The sequence below is a fragment of the Aegilops tauschii genome, chromosome 6 (assembly GCF_002575655.3).
Source record: "Aegilops tauschii subsp. strangulata cultivar AL8/78 chromosome 6, Aet v6.0, whole genome shotgun sequence".
Lineage (NCBI taxonomy): Eukaryota > Viridiplantae > Streptophyta > Magnoliopsida > Poales > Poaceae > Aegilops > Aegilops tauschii.
The window spans coordinates 400,017,017-400,037,935 of record NC_053040.3 but is presented as its reverse complement, the minus strand read 5'-3'; the positions used below and the strand labels follow the sequence as shown (position 1 = coordinate 400,037,935).

Sequence of the window (20,919 nt, the reverse complement as noted above, 5' to 3'; positions counted from 1 at the left end):
CACGCATATGCATCGCACATCATATCTCGCATGTCATACATGTTTTGCATCATGTTGTTTGTGCATTTCTCGTGATTGATTGTGGTTCCGTTGCTTGTGTTCTTGTCTTGGGTAGAGCCGGGAGACAAGTTCGTGAATGAGAAACCTGTTGAGTACGCTTACGAGGATCAAGCTTTCGACAACTCTGAGAACCTTGCCGAAATCACTTCTATCTTTGCTTTGCTAGTTGTTCGCTCTATTGCCATGCTGCGCTACCTATCACTTGCTATATCATGCCTCCCATTTTGCCATGTCAGCCTCTAACCATCCTTTCCTAGCAAACCGTTGTTTGGCTAAGTTACCGCTTTTGCTCAGCCCCTCTTATAGCGTTGCTAGTTGAAGGTGAAGTTGAAGTTTGTTCCATGTCGGAACATGGACATGTTGGGATATCACAATATCTCTTATTTAATTAATGCATCTATATATACTTGGTAAAGGGTGGAAGGCTCGGCCTTATGCCTGGTGTTTTGTTCCACTCTTGCCGCCCTAGTTTCTGTTATACCGGTATTATGTTCCTTGAGTTTGCGTTCCTTACACGATCGGGTGATTTATGGGACCCCCTTGACAGTTCGCCTTGAATAAAACTCCTCTAGCAAGGCCCAACCTTGGTTTTACCATTTGCCACCTAAGCCTTTTCCCCCGGGTTTTCGCGAGCCCGAGGGTCATCTTATTTTAACCCCCCTGAGCCAGTGCTCCTTCGAGTGTTGGTCCGAACTGAGTAGACTGCGGGGCCCCCTCCTGGAAACTCGAGGTCTGGTTTTACTCGTAGGATTCTCATCCGGTTTGCCCTGAGAACGAGATATGTGCAGCTCCTATCGGGATTTGTCGGCGCATCGAGCGGCTTTGCTGGTCTTGTTTTACCATTGTCGAAATGTCTTGTAAACCGGGATTCCGAGACTGATCGGGTCTTTCCGGGAGAAGGTTTATCCTTCGTTGACCGTGAGAGCTTATGATGGGCTAAGTTGGGACACCCCTGCAGGGTATTATCTTTCGGAAGCCGTGCCTGCGGTTATGAGGCAGATGGGAATTTGTTAATGTCCGGTTGTAGAGAACTTGTCACTTGACCCAATTAAAATACATCAACTGTGTGTGTAGCCGTGATGGTCTCTTCTCGGCGGAGTCCGGGAAGTGAACACGGTCTGAGTTATGTTTGACGTAAGTAGGAGTTCAGGATCACTTCTTGGTCATTGCTAGATGACGACCGCTCCGTTGCTTCTCTTCTCGCTTTCTCTTGCGTATGTTAGCCACCATATATGCTTATTGCCGCTGCAGCTCCACCTCATTACACCATCCTTTCCTATAAGCTTAAATAGTCTTGATCTCGCGGGTGTGAGATTGCTGAGTCCTCGTGACTCACAGATTCTACCAAAACAGTTGCAGGTGCCGACGATGCCAGTGCAGATGATCGGATCGATCTCAAGTGGGAGTTCGATGAGGAACGTGGTCGTTACTATGTGTCTTTTCCTGATGATCAGTAGTGGAGCCCAGTTGGGACGATCGGGGATCTAGCATTTGGGGTTGTCTTATTTTCATTTGGATCTTGACCGTAGTCGGTCTATATGTTTGTATTTTGGATGATGTATGAATTATATTTATGTATTGTGTGAAGTGGCGATTGTAAGCCAACTCTTTATCCCATTCTTGTTCATTACATGGGATTGTGTGAAGATGACCCTTCTTGTGACAAAACCACTATGCGGTTATGCCTCTAAGTCGTGCCTCGACACGTGGGAGATATAGCCGCATCGTGGGCATTACATGGAGCTCTTCGGTGGCGGCGGCGCGGTTCGGTGAGGTGGGGAACAGCGAGGGGGAGAGAACCAGAGGAGGGGAGAGAGAGCAGCGGGAGAGGAGAGAGGGGTCTCGGGGCGTCTCCGTGGCACGTCTGGAGGGGTCGGGGCTGCGCGGCTGAAGCAGGAGGTGGCAAGGCATCATCGGCACGCAAGCCACGCACCTGTTTGTCCTCCTGGCAGGAGGAAGAAGACCACCCAGCCCCTGGTGGGCTGGGCCTCTTCTGCCAGGTAAGGCCCAGGTAGGTTTTCTCTCTTTGTTTTATTCCTGTTCTGTTTTCTATTTTCTGCTGCTGTTTTGGCTTTAGTAAAAATACTAAAGCATTTTGTAAAATGCTGCAATAATTTGTGGACACTCCATGGATCATTCCAGTGGCCCACATTTAATTTCAGCATTATTTGAGCATTTAAATTATTTATAGTGTTTAAATGCCCAAAGTCAAATACAATATGATTTAATTCAAAAATCCAGGAATGACCTAGAAAAGTGTGCATCATTTTTGTCAGAGGTTCTAGACCAATACAAAAGTGATGAACATTTATCAAGGGCATTTCGGGTTCATTGAAAAGATTTAATTTTGACCCTAGTTGAATTTCATTTGCTGCTAGGGTTTATCAGTCCCCATTTCAGGTTTCGTATAAACTTAGACATGATGCATGGATGCAATGCCACTACTTACAAACATGAATCTAGGACTGTGACACTTGGCCCCTCGCGAGGGTCTTGAGTGTTTGCTGGTGAAGATGGGCCATACGGGCCCGCTCGCAGAGCCACGCCGTGGGCTGCAGGCAGGCAAGTCTGGGGACCCCCGTTCCCCGGATGCCGACAGTCACATAGCCCGGACGCCCGAGGACCCCTTAATCCAGGACTCCGTCAGTGACGCCATCTTGGAGGAGCCGCCGGAGGGAGCGCCTCGGGCACCGACGAGTGGGGCGCTGCTGGTGGTGCCGGACAAGATGCCGGAGAAGGCACCGGAGAGGGTGCTGGGGAGGGCACCGGCCGCGGAAGAGGCAGCCAGCGGAGAGCATGCCCTGGTGTCCAGGCCAGGGGGTCGCCGGGTCGAGCCGGCTCGGGGCAGGACCGGCGAGGTCTTTTTCGGGCCCCCGACCCAGGAGGAGGCAGCGATGACCGCCGTCAGCCGGCGCATACGAGGGCGGTCCGACAGGATCCAGGCCTTTGCTCAGGCCGAGGTGGAGCAGACGCGGGAGCTGGAGCGGGCCGTGCTCGTAAGTTCTCCCTTGTCTTCTGTTTTTCTTTTTGTTGCTTCTTCCATGTGGGGGCACGCTAGCGCACCCACTGGGTGTAGCCCCCGAGATTCGGGCCAACTATATAGTAGTTGGGTCGAATCTTAAAACTGCCGTCTTGTGCTGATCATCGCTTCTTGCAGCAACTGGACTCCTACCGAGTCAGCGTCTTCAACTGGCTTCTGGACAAGCACCGGCAGCTCAAGGAGTAGCTCGCCGCCAAGGAGGAGGAGCTCCGTGTTGCCGCAGGTACTCTTCTTGCGTGCTCTTTTTTAGTGGGGCGCGCTAGCGCACCCACTAGGTGTAGCCCCCGAGATTCGTGCCAACTACATAGTAGTTGGGTTGAATCTTAAAGTGGTTCTTTATTTCTGAGTCTTTCTTCTGCAGCCGAGATGCTGTCTTGCAGGACCCGGGAGATGCGAGTCGGATACTACTACGACCGGCTTGTTGCCGATGCCGGGTGGCTTGGGGCTGAGGTGGCGAAAGCGAGGGCGGAGGCGGCAAGACCCCGGCAGGCGCTTGATGAAGCCGGCCGGCTGCAGGAGCAGCTGGCAGGCGACAAGCGCCGTCTTGAGGCCGAGGTGGAGTACCTCAAGGCGGAGGCCGCCAAGGTCGTGGAAGCGCAGTGGGCCCTTGCCGAGGCTGATCAGCAACGCGGCAAGCTGGCCGACGACAAGGGCCAGCTCCAGACTGAGGTGGAGCGCCTGAAGGCGCTGGCGGCTACGACAGAGGAGGCCCGCCAAGCAGAAACCTGTCGCCACGAGGAGTCCGAGAAGGCGGCCGAGGCCAAGGACACCGAGTGGAAGGAGGCCCTTGCCAAGGTTGCCGACTTGGAGAAGACGCTCGCCAGGGAGCGGCGTGGTACGTTGCTTGAAGCACAGCACTTGGAAGAGTCCTTCTCCAGTAAGTGCTTTCCTTGGGTTCGGCCGGTGCTGGAATGCCGGCTTCTTTTCCTTGGTGGTTGTTCTGACTTGCTCCGCTTTTTGATAAGAGCCTTCCTGGAGACGAGCCAGCTGGCGGAGGAGGCCATCCGCTTTCAGCGAGATCCGCAGGGAGTCGTCGGCTCCGGGACCGACCCGCGGGTGGCTTGGACCTTTCCGGAGATCATGACCGCCGCCAGAGCTCGTCTGCGAGCCTTGGGCGATCAGATGGGGTGGCTCTCCGAGGCCGGCGCAACGATGACGGCGGCCCTTTGGCCGGGCTCCGTTGCGCCGAACAGCTTCACGTGGTTGGCACGGTGGTTGGAGGCGGGCCCGGACCGGCTCCACGAGTGGCGCGTTTCCGCTGCTCGTGCCGGCGCTGAGATGGCACTCAGGTTCGCGATGTCTTGGCATCCGGGTCTGTCGCTGAACGCGTTAATGGGCCAACAAGCAAGCGCGGAGAACCAGCTGCGGGCGGAGGCCGGGCGGATTGCTGCTCGGGCCAGCTATATTCCCGGGTTCGCCCTTCATGACGAGTTCCAGCCGGAGTGGGCAGAAGATGGCGGAGTCGTGCCTGCTGACGACTACAACCTGCTTCTGAGTGACCCGGAGGGCAGCTCCGAGGAGACAGGCGTCTACGGCGATGATGCCGAGGAGGAGGACACGGCACCTCGGCGAACCCGGAGTCCACCGAAGGGGAGCCGGCAGCTGTGCGACCCGGCGCTGGAGATGCCTGAGGCTGTCCTGTTTTAACTTAGTAAAAAAATCCGTTAGGTAGCACGTCCACCCACCCACTGGGGGTATTTGGGTGTAATGAACTCTGGCCTTGGGCCTGTCTTTAAATTTGTGATGTATAAATTTCGTGGATGCTTGCGCTTTTGCTTTTCGTCTTTTGAGCCATTTTCTTGCGACCTTCCCCTCTTGGGCCTCCCCCCCCCACCCCCACCCCCACGAGTCCGATGGCCGAGGCTCCGGTTCATGACAAGGAGTTCGGCCTTTGAGAGGAACGTGCGGTACTTAGGCTTTTGAAACATTGAGTGCGAGCGAAACATTCACTGGGCTGGCTGGCGGCAATCCGGCGAAGCCGGTTGGCGAGCAGCCGATCGTGCGGCAACTTAAATGATGGGGCCGGGTTGGGAAATCCGGAGGTCCTTGACGTAGTATTCGTGACGCGTTGGTGTTTTGGCCCCTCTGCTTGCCAGCCGACAGCTGAAGCCGGTTCTGTGGCCTAGGGCAAAGTGGAGGGTCGTGGTGACCTTAACGCATCAGGGATCACTAAGGAGGGTGGCAGGTGGTGACCAAGCCAGCCAGCCTCCAAGCCCCGGGGTCGAGCAAGTCGTACCGGTGGTGGGGTCAGATTAGGAGAAAAAGAATGCGCAAGTGTGGGAGACACAATAGCTTGGTCGGAAAGGGAAGCCCCCGAGCGTCGTTCGGGGACTCCTCAGTTTTCATATGATTACAAAATGCACGATACATACGTGCACACAGCTAACTGTAAAACGGGCGGAGGAGCTCTGCGTTCCATGGCCGGGTTGTTTCTTCACCGGCGGTGTCTCTCTTGTGCTTGTTTGATTTGCGGGCGTCGATGAGGTAGTAGGCGTTGCAGTCGCACAAGGCCTTGCTGACGATGAAGGGGCCCTCCCATGGGGAGGACAACTTGTGTTGGCCGGCTTGCTGCTGGACGAGTCGGAGGACGAGGTCTCCCTCGCGGAATGCGAGGGGCTTGATCTTTTTGCCGTGGTAGTCCCCCAGGCCTTGCTGGTAGATCACTGAATGACTGAGCGCCAAGATGCGTGCTTCTTCGAGTAGATCGACGCCGTCTTCGCGGGCTTCTTTGGCTTCGGCTTCAGTGTACATCGCGACGGCGGCGAGTCAAACTCGACGTTGGTCGGGATGACGACTTCGGCTCTGTAGACGAGGAAGAACGGGGTGAAACCGGTCGACAGGTTCGGCATGGTGCGGAGGCTCCAGAGGATGGCCGGCAACTCGTCGAGCCAGCTGCGGGTGAGCGGACGAGCGGCTCAACGAGCCGCGGCTTGATGCCGGATAGAGTGAGGCCATTGGCCCGCTCGACCTAGCCGTTGCACTGTGGGTGTGCAACTGAAGCCAGGTCGAGGCAGATGTCAGAGACGGAGTAGTATTGCGCGAGTGCGCCCTTGGCAAAGTTGGTGCCATTGTCCGTGATGATGCTGTTCGGCATGTCGTAGCGTACCGCGATGTCTTTGATGAACCGGACGGCTGTCGTCCCATCTAGCTTATTGATCGGCCGTGCTTCGATCCATTTGGTGAACTTGTCGACCGCCACCAGCAAATGCGTCATGCCGCCTCGGGCCGTTTTGAAAGGTCCCACCATGTCGAGTCCCCAGACCGCGAAAGGCCAAGCGATCGGGATGGTCCGGAGTGGTGAGGCCGGCTGGTGGCTGCGCTTGCTGAAACACTGGCATCCCTCACACTTGAGGATAAGCGACTCGGCGTCTTGGAGGGCCATGGGCCAGTAGAAACCATGGCAGAAAGCCTTGGCCACTAGGGACCGTGAGGCGGCGTGGTGCCCGCACTCGCCCTGGTGTATGTCGAGGAGGATCTCAATGCCCTGGTCCTCCTCGACGCAGCGCTGAAACACGCTGGTGGAGCTGCGCTTGACGAGCTCGTTGGTGATGATGCTGTAGGCGGACGCCCAGCGCTGCACTTGCCGGGCCTCAGTCTCTTCCATAAGGAGAACCCCGTTCTCCAGAAACTCTGATATGGGCAGGGCCCATGATGGTGCAGTTACCACGGCGAAGACGGCCACCATGGCAGGTTCTGGGATGGCGGCTCCCGAGCCGAAGGCGGCAGCCGGGTTGAGGACGATGGCGGCCGGGTCGACCGTGGCAGCCCCCGTGTCGGGTTCGGCAATCCTTGGGCCGGGTTCGGCAATCCCCGGGCTGGGTTGAGGTGCCGTCGGGTCGCCTGGGACGAAGATGGACTCGGAGTCCGGAGACGGCTTGACGGACGGCTTGTGCAGGTGCTCGAGGGAGACGCCGGACAGGATGTACTGCCAGGACGAGGCGATTTTGGCGAGCGTGTCGGCGACCTTGTTTTCCGTGCACGGGATGTGGAGGAACTCGCAACCCTCGAAGAAACCGGATAGCTTTTGGACGAGGAAGCGGTAGCTTGCCATGTTGGAGTCGCGAGCGTCCCACTAGCTGCAGCACTGCTGCACCACCAAATCCGAGTCGCAGTAGCACAGGATGCGCCGGATGCCGAGTTCCTTGGCAAGCCGGAGGCCATGCACAAGGGCTTCGTACTCAGTGATGTTGTTGGAGGCGGCGAAGTGCATCTGGAGCGTGTACCGAAGTTGGTCGCCCTTCGGGGAGGACAGCATGATGTCGACCCCCAGGCCGAGGCGCATCTTGGAGCCGTCGAAGTGCATGCGCCAGTGCGTCGAGTCCGGCGGCGGCGGTAGGTACTGGGTCTCGGTCCAGTCGACGAGGAAGTCGGCCAAAGCTTGGCACTTGATCGTAGTGTGAGGCTCGTAGAGGATGGTGTGGCCTGCTAGCTCGAGTGCCCACTTGGCAACCCGGCGAGAGGTGTCCCGGCATCCGATGATCTCACCGTGGGGGGCCGTGCTGACCACGGTAAAAACGTGCTCTTGGAAATACCGCTTCAATTTCTTGGCGGTGAAGTACACGCCGTAACACATCTTCTGGTAGTGCGGGTAGTTCTGCTTGAAGGTGGAGAGCACCTCGCTCAGGTAGTAGACCGAGTGCTGGACGGCTTGGATCTTGCGCTTCTCTGGGCGCTCGACCACCATGACCATGTTGACTGACCGCGTGGTCACGGAAATGTAGAGAAACAGCAGCTCCCTCTCGGCTGGTGCAGCCAGGACAGGTGCAGTGGAGAGCATGCGCTTGAGGTCCCGGAAAGCCTCGTCTGCCTGGTCGTTCCATTTGAACAGTGTCGTCTTCTTCATCAGCTGATATAGGGGCAAGGCCCTCTCGCCAGCCGGCTGAGAAACCGGCTGACCGAGGCCAAGTAGCCGGTGTAATTCTGGACATCGCGCAGCCGAGCCGGCTTGCGCATGTGCTTGATGGCCTTGATTTTCTCAGAGTTTGCCTCAATGCCGCGCTCCGAGACGAGGAAGCCGAGTAGCTTTCCGGCCGGGACGCCAAAAACGCATTTCTCCGGGTTGAGCTTGACTTGGTACTCACGCAGGTTGGCGAAGGTTTCCTTCAGGTTGTCGAGGAGCGTGAGGTGCTGCTTGTCTTCACCATGATGTCGTCCACGTAGACGTGGACGTTGCGGCCAAGTTGCGGCAGCAAGCATTTCTGCATGCAACGCTGAAAAGTGGCGCCGGCGTTCTTCAAGCCGAATGACATGGTGATGTAGCAATACGCCCCAAAGGGCGTGATGAAGGACATCTTCAGGGCGTCGGCCGGGTCCATCTTTATTTGATGATAGCCAAAGTAAGCATCCAGGAAGGACAGGAGATCATAGTCGGCGGTGGAGTCGATGACTTGATCGATTCGCGGGAGAGCGAATGGATCCCTCGGGCAGGCCTTGTTCAGGCTGGTGTAGTCGATGCACATGCGTCAGGTCTTGTTCTTCTTCAGTACGAGGACTGGGTTGGCCAGCCACTCGGGGTGAAACACTTCCATGACGAAGCCGGCCGCCAAAAGATTGGCGACCTCTTCACCAATGGTTCTTCTCTTCTCCTCGGAGAAACATCATAAGGGTTGGCGGACTGGTTTGGCGTCCTTGCGGACGTTGAGTTTGTGCTTGGCGTACATGCTCGGGATACCCGGCATGTCCTTGGGAGTCCATGCGAAAGTATCCCGATTCTCACGGAGGAAGTCGACGAGCTCGCCTTCCTACTTGCTTTTGAGCTGGGTGCCCACGACGACGTACTTACTGCAACTGGGGTCTTCCGAGTTCAGCTTCACTTTCTTGGTTTCCTTGGAGGGCTTGAACGAGGCCTCGTCGACCGGCTCCTCGGCTGGAACCAGCGCATCCGACATCTCGCCGGCCAGGGCGATGGTCCGGTCGAGCTGGGGCTGCTCCTTAGCTATGACCAATGACTCGGCCAGTTTGGCGCCGTCTCAGGCGCATTCCAGGGACTTGCGGTAATCGCCGGTGATGGTGATAAGGCCCTTCGGACCCGGCAGCTTCATCTTGAGATAGGCGTAGTGGGGGACTGCCATGAACTTGGCGAGCGCGGGCCGGCCCAGCAGCGCATGGTACACGCTGGACAGGTCCACCACCTCAAACCAGAGCGGCTCGCGTCAGAAGTGGTCACTGGTGCCGAACAGGACATCGACCCGGATCCGGCCGATCGTTGAGCAGGAGAGGCCGGGAACGATGTCGTGGAAGATCGTCCGGGTCGGCTCCAGGTCTTTGGCCTCGAGGCAGAGCTTGGTCAGGGTGTCGCGGTAGAGGATGTTGATGTTGCTGCCGCCGTCGATGAGAACCCGGGAAAACTTGCACGTGCACCGAGGCGTAACAATGGTGGGGTTGAGTACGAGGGCGTAGCCACCCGGGTTCGGCATGACAGCCGGGTGGTTCTCCCGAGTCCAAGTGACCAGGAGCTCCGACCAGTGCATGTATTCCGGCTTGGCCGGGACGACGGTGTTCACCTCCTGGCAGAGCAGGCGCTCGCTACGCTTGTCATCACCGAGGCTGGTGAAGACGACGTAGGTCGCGTTCTGGGCAGGGTAGACATCTTCGCGCATCGCGCCGCCAGCCGGGGACGGTGGAGGAGGCGGAGGCGGCTGCCCTGCTCCCGGAGCCAGGGTCGGAGGAGGCGCGATGTCGCCCCTCATGATGCGCTTGGTGATGGCGCACTGTCGAAGCGTGTGCGTGGATGGGCTCGCGCCACTGTGGTGCTTGCATGGAGCGTCGAGCATCTCCTCGAAACTCATGGCGGGCTGCCACGCCGTCTTGCCGGTCTGCCAGCGTTTAGCAGCCGGGTCGGTCGTGGGCGCCTACTGGGTGGCCGCGATGAGCCGGTTATCGTAGCGCTGGGCTGGCTGGTCGGCCTTGCGCTTGTTGTTCTGCTGGTTGTGCTGCTGCCGGCTGCCTTCGGTGGACGGCTTCGGAGGAGGAACCGGCTTCGTCTTGCCGGCTTCGTCCAGCGCCACCTGGATCTTCATGGCGGAGTCGGCGTTGGCGTACTTGTCCGCCGTCACCATGATCGCGGCCATGGTGGCCGGCTCGGAGCGTCAGAGCTTGTGCTTGAGGAGGGTGCCATCTCGGCACCCGTTGACGAAGTATTGGATTGCTTGGACTTTGTGGACGCCCTCGCAGCTGTTCCGGAGCTCGGTCCAGCGTGCGAGGTACTCGCGGCCGGTTTCCATCGGCCCCTGCACGCACATGGCGAGATGGTCGGGATGGCCGGGTCGCCGGTAGGTCCCGGTGAAGTTGCGTACGAAGGCTTGCTCGAAATCGACCCATGCGTTGATGCTGCCCACCGGCAGGCTGTTCAACCATGTGTGGGCCGGCCCCTGGAGCATGAGCGGTGCGTAGCGCACGGCGAGCCAGTGGTTGCCACCCGCGATGCCGATGGCGGTGGTGTAGTCGGTGAGCCAGTCCTCCAGCTTGACGGTGTCGTTGTACTTAGGGGTGTCATGGGGGAGAGTGAACCCTTTAGGAAAGGGCTCATCCCGGATGCGCGGGTCGAAGCACGCCGGCCTGACAGCGCCGCTTTCCTCCACTTCCAGGGAGAGGGCGAGTTGGTCGAAGCGGTGGCGAGCGTCAGCGTCGTCGATGGTGCGCGGGCCCAGCCGGGTGGCGACCGCGCCACGGGGGGGCGCGTCGACCGAAGTCGGACGTCAGCCAGGTTGCAGGGGTGGGTCACGCCGGCACCAGTCTTCCAGGGCCGGCTCGTCGCCCAAGCCGGGTCCGGGTGCGGCCGGAGTGCGCCTCGCCGGGTGGTGAAGACGTCGTGTTCTTCTGGTCCTCAGGGCTGTTGGCGCGGATGGAGCCGGATCCCGCCGGCTTGGCGAGTTGGTTGAGGCGGTCCTGTTGCGCGTTCCCCGCATCGAGGAGGTCGTTCACCCGCTTCAGGCGGTCTCTCAGCTCTTCGCCCGCGAGCATGTTCTTCACGAGAGTCTCGTAGACGGGAGGGATGGCGCCGAAGGCGCTGCCGATCGCGCCACCCCGGGATCGCACATCGGCGACCCGGCTTGGCTCGGCCGCGTCAGGCTTGGAACCATAGGCGGCATTGCGCTCCAGCTGGGTCGAGTCCAGACGACACTGCGTGGCGGCGAGCGTCTCGGTCAGGTCCAGCAAGCGCTGGCGGTCCTCCTCGAGCCGAGTCCGGGCCTCGCTGATGTTGGAGGCGTCGACGTCGGTGGCGATGGGGACGCGTAGGCTCTACATCGTGGCGCGCAACAGGTTGGGCGAGCTGGCCCAATCCGCTGCAGCCCTGGCTTCGGCGGCCTTCCTCGCCGTGCTGGACGAGGAAGAGGCGCCGGTATCGGTGGCGAAGACCTCGACGCAGAGGTCCATTGCCCCGGCGGGAGTGCCGCCACCGAGGGAGAGGGGAGAGTCAGAGGATTCAAGGACCTCGCTGGGGTACTCGTTGGCCGCGGGCGCATCGGAGATGTGCAGCGCGGCGAAGGAGGCGGCGAGCATGTCGATGACGTCGTCCGCCAATGCGACGGGCTCGTCAATGTCGGAGGGGAGCCCCGTCTGGAGCATGCTTCCGGCGAGGACCTCGAGATACCCCACGGTGGGCGCCAACTGTCGTGGTGGGCGCACGGCAGATGCCATGGGATGGCTAAAGAGAGGAGGAGGCTCGAGGGAACTGGTGGGCTCCAGAGGCAAGGTCGGCATGAGCAAGCGCGGGACGCAAGACATACCCAGGTTTGGGGCTCTCCGGAGAGATAACATCCCTAGTCCTGCTGAGTGTGGTTGATAAAGCAACAGTACAGAGTCGCTCCTTGAGCCGTATGGAGGAAGAAGGAAGACAGGCCAAGGCCTAGGCTACTCCCTTTCCTGGTGAGTGTGAGCCACTGCTTGTGCGGGTGTGTGCATAATGTGTTGATGACCTTGTATGCATGAGGGCTCCTGGGGGGTTTATAGGTCAACCCTCCAGGGGTACAATGGTAATGTTACAAGGCCGTGGGGCCGCGTTGTTAGCGTCTGGGAAGCCGGTGCTGGGACCCACCGGGTGTCAGGGCTCGCCGGGTTCTCCGGGCGCGGGCCCCGCGTGCCTAGGGGCACTGTTCGTTGTCTTGTTCATTGTTAGGGAGTGGCCGGGTTGAGGCCGCTACAGTGGCGCTCCGTCAGGTTGCCGCTTGCTGGCGTCAGCAGTGACAGTTGGCGCACTGTAGCCACGGCGGCCCTGGTCAGCGGGTAGGTGGGGCACTGTTGCCACGCCCCGGCTGACCAGAGGCATGGGCGGGGCACTGTGGCCTTGCTCACCCGTGAATGGAGACTCGTCCCATCGTACGGCCGGGATGGGACGGGAGCTGACCCGAGGTCGGGTTGAGGAACACGCCAAAAGGGGGGCTGGCTTGTTGGAGAAGTCTTTGTGTGCCGCGTTCGGCCGCCTTGTGTCGGCCGTTGGAGCCGGGTTGAGGGGCTTGGCCAGGTTGAGCAACCCAGCCAAGCGCAGGCCGGCTTGAGGGGCGTTGCAGGCCCGTTGTTTTTGAAAAGGATCCGGCTTCCGTTGCCTGCCCGGGGTTCATCCCCCTGACAGGATTATTCTCAGGTCGAGTGTTTATTCACTCGCCATCGCACGAGAAAAGAGCGGTAATAGGCGTGCCCAGTCCCAAACTGCAAACATGAAAAAGAGTTAATCTCTCAAATAATCAAACAAAAGCTCCCAATGGAATCATAACCCTTTACTTTTCCGCTTGGGGACCGCTACTAGCTTGTTTAGCACGGAAGATATTGATAACTCATGGTCGTGAAGTGAATGAGAAGTGTGTACCTCTCAAAATATCATTTACCTCTGTTTCAAAAACTTGAGCTCTGGCACCTTTGCAAATCACTGCTTCCCTCTGCGAAGGGACTATCTATTTACTTTTATGTTGTGTCATCACCTTCTAAAACAAGCACCAGAACCTGAGAGCACGGTTTTCATGATTTATGCATTCTGTATAGCTAATGTTGGGTGCATCATGACGGGATCTTTTCTACCATGAATTACAATGTCTAGTCACTACTTGAACTTTAGAGGTGCTCTGCATTTATGTTTTGCAGTCTCAGAAAGGGCTAGCGAGATACCACTATTGTCATATCATATCATGGTTGTTTTGATAACGTGTTGCTGTTTGAGATATCTTATTATTGCTCGCTAGCTGATTATGTCATTGATACGAGTTAATATAATATTTAAGAGTTATTGTCGGCATGGTTAGTTATAATGTTGGCTGAAAACCTGGGTGTTGTTGAATTTAATTTATGCAAACAAGAGCAAAAGAGTTCGTAAAAGTTTTTCTTTTTCACTTTCATTTATCAACTGAATAGCTTGAGGACAAGCAAAGGTCTAAGCTTGGGGGAGTTGTTACATCTCCAACATATCTACTTTTCCTAACGCTTTTCCTCTTGTTTTGGACTCTAATTTGCATGATTTGAATGAAACTAACCCCGAACTGATGTTGTTTTCAGCAGAACTACCAGGGTGTTGTTTTTGTGTAGAAATAAAAGTTCTCGGAATGGAACGAAACTTTGCAAGGAATTTTTATGCAATAAAAGAGAATTTCTAGAGCCAAGACCTGCCAGAGAGGGGCATCTGGGTGGGCACAAGCCACCAGGGCGCGCCCCCTCTCCTGGCGCGCCCAGGTGGGTTGTCCCCACCTGATGGCCCCGCAGATCCTGAAACCGATGCTATAAATCCTATTTTTTTCTAGAAAAAAATAAGGGAGAAAGTATTATCACGTTCCACGAGACGGAGTCGCCGTCACCTCTTGTTCTTCATTGGGAGGCCAGATCTGGAGCCCGTTTGGGGCTCCGGAGAGGGGATCTTCGTTCTTCGTCATCACCAACCCTTATCCATCGGCAATTCCATGATGCTCCCCACCGGGAGTGAGTGATTCCTTTGTAGGCTCGCTGGTCGGTGAGGAGTTGGATGAGATTCATCATGTAATCGAGTTAGTTTTGTTAGGGCTTGATCCCTAGTATCCACTATGTTCTAAGATTGATGTTGCTATGACTTTGCCATGCTTAATGCTTGTCACTTTGGGCCCGGGTGCCATGAACTCATATCTGAATTGCTTATGATATCATAATTAAATCCATGTTTTAGATCAGATCTTGCAAGTTATAGTCACCTACTACGTGTTATGATCCGGCAACCCCGGAGTGACAATATATGGGCCCACTCCCGGTGATGACCGTAGTTTGAGGAGTTCATGTATTCACTATGTGTTAATGCTTTGTTCCGGTTCTCTATTAAAAGGAGGCCTTAATATCCCTTAGTTCCCAATATGGACTCTGCTGCCACGGGAGGGTAGGACAAAAGATGTCATGCAAGTTCTTTCCATAAGCACGTATGACTATTTACGGAATACATGCCTACATTATATTGACGAACTGGAGCTAGTGCCGTATCGCCCTAGGTTATAACTGTCACATGATGAATATCATCCAACAAGTCACCGATCCAATGCCTACGAATTTCCTACATATTGTTCTTGCTATGTTACTACTGCTATCATCACTGTTACACTTGCTACAAAATTACTGCTATCACTGTTACTATTACCATTGCTGCTGTCACTACTATCAAAACTATCATATTGCTTCGCTACAGATTACTTGCTGCAGATAATTAATCTCTAGGTGTGGTTGAATTGACAACTCAGCTGCTAATACCTTCAAATATTCTTTGGCTCCCCTTGTGTTGAATCTATAAATTTGGGTTGAATAGTCTACCCTCAAAAACTGTTGCGGTCCCCTATACTTGTGGGTTATCAGCTCATCGCAAACAGTTCATCCGAGTGAACCGTATGCCCTCCATCACACACACCTTGATCTGGCTGAGCGTTTCTATTGTATTGCCTAATCACACACAGTTTGTCCTAGTGAACTGTATGCCGTATATTGCACACATCCTCATACGACTACCCGTTTCTGTTGTTCTACCTCATCGCAAACAGTTCTGCTGGATTAGTCGCATGCCATGCATCGCACACGCAACTATAATCTATATCGTGTTTTATGTCTCCGCCATCGGAAATGTTTTGTATCTTTTTTACGGTTTTATTACATCATCATTTGTGATTAATGCATCGCACACAGTTTTGTCGAAGGGTCTCTGATTGGACTGTCGCGTTTAGACCAACCTGCAGTAGTGAAAGGGCCTCATATGCGCCGAAAGACGTCATGGGCCATACATGGGCCGGAAGTTACAACGGGCTGGAATCTTATTGGAGGGCCCAAGTGAAGCTACTGGACCTAATTCGGATAGGCCATAACGGGCCACGAGTTAGCGGCTTGTAAATCGGCTATATGCGAACAGGCTGTTAACAGGCTTTTAGTGGCCCAGCTCGCTAACTTTTGACCAAGCCAAACGGGTCGGCCTTTTGACCTAAATGGACCACTGTTGGGCTGAGTCACCTATCAACGTATCATAGGTGCGTCTCGTCCATTCGCTGGATGGCATTTGTCCCAACACGGAGCTGAGACGTGGTTCCTTCGGCCAATGCGAATTTTACACGTGGAAAATCGCCATTGGTCGTTGCTGTTAACAGGTTATCGGATCCAAAACCGGACCCTATAGGTTAACGGCGCCCCGTTATGGTGGATGCCACATGTCGGTTACCCTTGACGAAAACACTTCCATGACGCGCCATTTATCATCATGGAAGTGGACACTTCCGTGATGATAATTTGAGTATTGTCATGGAACACTTCTACGACAACACAGGTATGACTATCTTCATGCTGTCATAAAATTGTCATAGATGTACATGCATGACAGAAAATGTGACCTTGTGACAAACACGTATCATCATGGAAGTGTTTTTTAGTGAAATTTGGCAAACAAGAAGCACAATAAGCTTGGTGTTTGCTATTGTCACAATTTCAAGCGCCTACACCTCATGTGGATTTAATAACCTAAGTCAACTAGGGAAGAAGGGCTATGTTGCATGATCCAGCTGAATCAAAGGTATAAACGCAGTTATACTAAATGGATGTGGGTCCATCAGATAAAACTGAACAATGTAGCTGATGGCAACCTAAGGGAATTCTGATAGACGATGTGTGAAATCTCACCCAACACCTCAAGATCCTTTATAAGGGGAAGAAGACACCACGGGAAGGGGCTTAGTTCACTTGGGTCCTAGGGCCCAAGACCTAACCACCTCCTCAAAGACACAATCAAACACCGGGAGAAGGGGGCAACAAAGAAAGAGGATGAATCCACATCACTATCTACGCCAGCCCATGAGTCAGTGTGTCCATGGACGATGTCTCCACCACGGATCCTTCCCCAACGTGGATTCCATGTTGGGGTTTTAATCCCTTGATTGCTAATGTGTGACTTTATGTTTGAGCAATATATATATTCTATAATAATGATTATTTTCTTGCGTTTGGTTATCTTCTATTATGTTACACATAGATCCATTCTAGTTGTTGGCGGTGGTTAGAAAATTTACGAGGTAAAACATCTAGAAATCCATGATCATACACTTGGGGAAGCAACAAGGACCCATTAACTTTTCTCCCGCATCCTCTAGGAATCCCTTAATTACCGTTATACACCGCCATGATGTTGGGTTGGGTGGTAGTGGTGTGAGAGGCATGCGCACGCGACATCATGGCATGCCTAGCCTAGGCTTCACCCTTGTTGTTATCTTATCAGCACACCAAATAGACTAATTGTCCTAGCATAGACAAACATTTTTCAATTGTATGTCCCATGTGATACATTTTGTGTGATTTACTAAATGTTTTGTAAAAAAAAGTGTGAATACTTTAATTTTATTTCAAGAATAGTATTGAGGTATTTTAACTGCAACCTCTTTTTTCTAGTAGCTTTTTGTTCTACAAATACAGTTTGAAGTTCTGCCTTTCATGCTTTTGTCTTTTGAAGAAACTATTCACATATGGATTTTTATTTTTGCTTCTTGATATGAAGGTCAGAATTAGGTTTTAAATATGCCATTTAGAAATCGAACAATTGGTTGCAACATAGTAAAAATTCTCTTTGTTCTTGCACTACTGACTTCATATTATGCTAGATTACTCGAATTATTATTATTCATCACTCAAGCAACTGTGATGCATCCATGTATATTCTATTAGCTAGATGACCAGTTTGGAGGAAATCCTCCGCACTGATAACACTGGCATCCCTCAGGTACACACATGGCAGATGGGCCACCGGGAGGGGAGATGAACTGCTTGTAATAAGATAGACAATCGTCGTTCTTATATGTGCCCTTTTTGATGATATGTTTGCATACGGGCTTAGAAGTTACCATAGCTGTTGAAAGGAAAACAAGGTACATTAGGAAAATTATGCAATATATATTTATGTCAAAATTCACACACATTACCACTGTAGATAACTAGACACTAGAGTGCATGGTATTGAATGACTATATACCTGACGATAACATCAGGAGGGAAAATGCGAGGAATAGAACGGATGTGCTCCCCATTTCTTGTTACAAAATTGGCACTAGGATTGAGTTGCTATAGTAGTGCTTGTTGTGCCCTTTTGGACTGTCGAGTGTGGTATTGTATGGGAAATGATGATCCTTTTATAGTGGGCACAAACTTGATAAGGACACAGTAATTGCAATATATTAATATGGTTCATGGTGAAGAAGGGAATAAAGTTATTAATTAAGGTCTATATAAGGATCACATTAATGTTAATAATTAATGAAAGAACTAACAACAATTCAATTGTGTTAGGGGTTGTGGACGAATTAGAAGACATGGAGGGTAATAATGGGAAGAGGTTAAACACTAGGTTTTCACAAATTCAACGTACCCAGTTTTAAAATATATCATTGGTTTTCTGTCCTTCCCAAAGACTGTAAGCAAGAACAATAATATCAATTAGCTATTTTTAAATGTATACTACAAGTATCCCACCGAGAACCCCCCTCCCCCGTGTCACACCCCAGGTGACACCAGGGGTGCAACCGCTGCCACCACCAAATACTCCTCCTCACCGCCACTGCTGGCGGCTATTACGTCATGTGGTGGCAGCCTGCCTTCTTGCTAAAGGCCGGGGGAAGGCTCTGCCTCACTAGTGGTGCTAGGGGTGACCTCGCTCAGCTAGGGCAAGGGCAGGTTGTTTGCCAGCACAAGGATGCCAGGGCATCAGCATCGAGGCATGGTGGCAATGGGCTCCTTCCTTGTCAAGCGTTGTCGGGAAGGAGTTGCGGGACGTAGTGGTGGTGGTTATTGGGAACGTAGCATGCAATTTCAAAAAAAATCCTACGCTCACGCAAGATCTATCTAGGAGATGCATAGCAACGAGAGGGGGAGAGTGTGTCCACGTACCCTCGTAGACCAAAAGCGGAAGCGTTAGGTTAACGCGGTTGATGTAGTTGAACGTCTTCATGATCCAACCGATCCAAGTACCGAATGTACGGCACCTCCGTGTTCAGCACACGTTTAGCTCGATGACGTCCCTCGAACTCTTGATCCAGTAGAGGGTTGAGGGAGAGTTCCGTCAGCACGACGGCGTGGTGACGGTGATCGTGATGTGATCCGTGCAGGGCTTCACCTAAGCACTACGACACTATGACCAGAGGAGTAAACTGTGGAGGGGGGACCCACACACGGCTAACAAAACAATTGATGTGCCTTTGGGGTGCCCCCCGCCCCCGTATATAAAGGAGGGGAGGAGGAGGAGGCCGGCCAGGGGGTGCGTGCCATGGGGGGGAGTCCTACTAGGAGTAGAATTCGCCCCCCTTTTCCTTTCTTCCATCGGAGGGAAAAGCAAGGAGAGGGAGAGGGAAAGGGAAAGGAGGGCCGCGCCCCTCCTCCTTTTCCTATTCGGACTCCCTAGGAGGGGGAACATGCCACCCCCCCCCCCCCCGCGCGCGCGGGCTTCCCTCTCTCTCCCTTAGGCCCATGATGGCCCAACACTTCCCCGGGGGGTTCCGGTAACCCCTCGGTACTTCGGTAAAATAACCGAATCACTCGGAACCATTCCGATGTCCGAATACAACCTACCAATATATGAATCTTCCACTCGACTATTTCGAGACTCCTCGTCATGTCCGTGATCTCATCCGGGACTCCGAACAAACTTCGGTCACCAAAACACACAACTCATAATACAAATCGTCATCGAACGTTAAGCGTGCGGACCCTACGGGTTCGAGAACTGTATAGACATGACCGAGAAACATCTCCGGTCGATAACCAATAGCGGAACTTGGATGCTCATACTGGCTCCTACATATTCTACGAAGATCTTTATCGGTCAAACCGCATAACAACATACGTCATTCCCTTTGTCATCGGTATGTTACTTGCCCGAGATTCGATCGTCGGTACCATCATACCTAGTTCAATCTCGTTATCGGCAAGTCTCTTTACTCGTTCCGTAATGCATCATCTCGTAACTAACTCATTAGTCACATTGCTTGCAAGGCTTATAGTGATGTGCATTACCGAGAGGGCCCAGAGATACCTCTCCGATACTCGGAGTGACAAATCCTAATCTAGATCTATGCCAACCCAACAAACACCTTCGGAGACACCTGTAGAGCATCTTTATAATCACCCAGTTATCTTGTGACGTTTGATAGCACACAAGGTGTTCCTCCGGTATTCAGGAGTTGCATAATCTCATAGTCAGAGGAACATGTATAAGTTATGATGAAAGCAATAGCAATAAAACTAAACGATCATAATGCTAAGCTAACGGATGGGTCTTGTCCATCACATCATTTTCTAATGATGTGATCCCGTTAATCAAATGACAACACGTGTCTATGGTCAGGAAACATAACCATCTTGATAAACGAGCTAGTCAAGTAGAGGCATACGAGGGACATTCTGTTCTGTCTATGTATTCACACATGTACTAAGTTCCGGTTAATACAATTCTAGCATGAATAATAAACATTTATCATGATATAAGGAAATATAAATAACAAGTTTATTATTGCCTCTAGGGCATATTTCCTTCAGTCTCCCACTTGCACTAGAGTCAATAATCTAGATTACATAGTAATGATTCTAACAGCCATGGAGTCTTGGTGCTGATCATTTTTTGCTCGTGGAAGAGGCTTAGTCAACGGGTCTGCAACATTCAGATCCGTATGTATTTTGCAAATCTCTATGTCTCCCTCCTTGACTTGATCGCGGATGGAATTGAAGCGTCTCTTGATGTGTTCAGTTCTCTTGTGAAATCTGAATTCCTTCGCCAAGGCTATTGCTCCAGTATTATCACAGAAGATTTTCATTGGACCAGATGCACTAGGTGAAAGTGCTAGTTATCGACTAGAGGGGGGGTGAATAGGCGATTTTTATTGAAGTCTTCAAAACACGAGGTCTTTGAAGACAAACATTAGAAATGAACCTATTGATATGCAGCGGAAGGTAAACTACACTAGACAAGCCATAGTCAAGTAAGAAATGAAGTAAAGCACGAAGACTATCAGCAACTAGGTAGAATGGATCAGGATGGAAGACAGTATGAAGCCAAACAGAAAATAGCCTTCACTCAGTGAAGTCAATCAGATCAGACAGGCAGGCACTGACTTCATGAAGACAAACAGTAAAGTAAAGGGAAGAGGAGGATAGAACCAGATGTTAGGTGAAGACAAGGATTTGGTAGACCAGTTCCAGTTGCTGTGACAACTGTACGTCTGGTTAGGGAGGCTGAGACTCAACTCAGAAGACTGCGTCTTCACCTTATTCCCCTTGAGATAAGGACACCCAGTCCTCGCCCAATCACTCTGGTAAGTCTTCAAGGTAGACTTCCAAACCTTCACAGACTTCGTTCACCGGCAATCCAC

The 20,919-nt window shown here is 53.1% G+C and overlaps 1 long non-coding RNA gene across 1 annotated transcript; it reads right to left on the bottom strand.

Annotated features, from left to right (window-relative positions):
- Positions 1 to 17,157: 17,157 nt before the first annotated feature.
- On the bottom strand, positions 17,158 to 17,633 carry LOC120965892 (uncharacterized). The gene is made up of 2 exons (XR_005758877.3): positions 17,535 to 17,633; positions 17,158 to 17,411 (listed from the first exon to the last, which is right to left on the bottom strand). It is a non-coding gene; the product is annotated as an uncharacterized lncRNA (long non-coding RNA).
- Between the last annotated feature and the right edge of the window lie 3,286 nt (positions 17,634 to 20,919).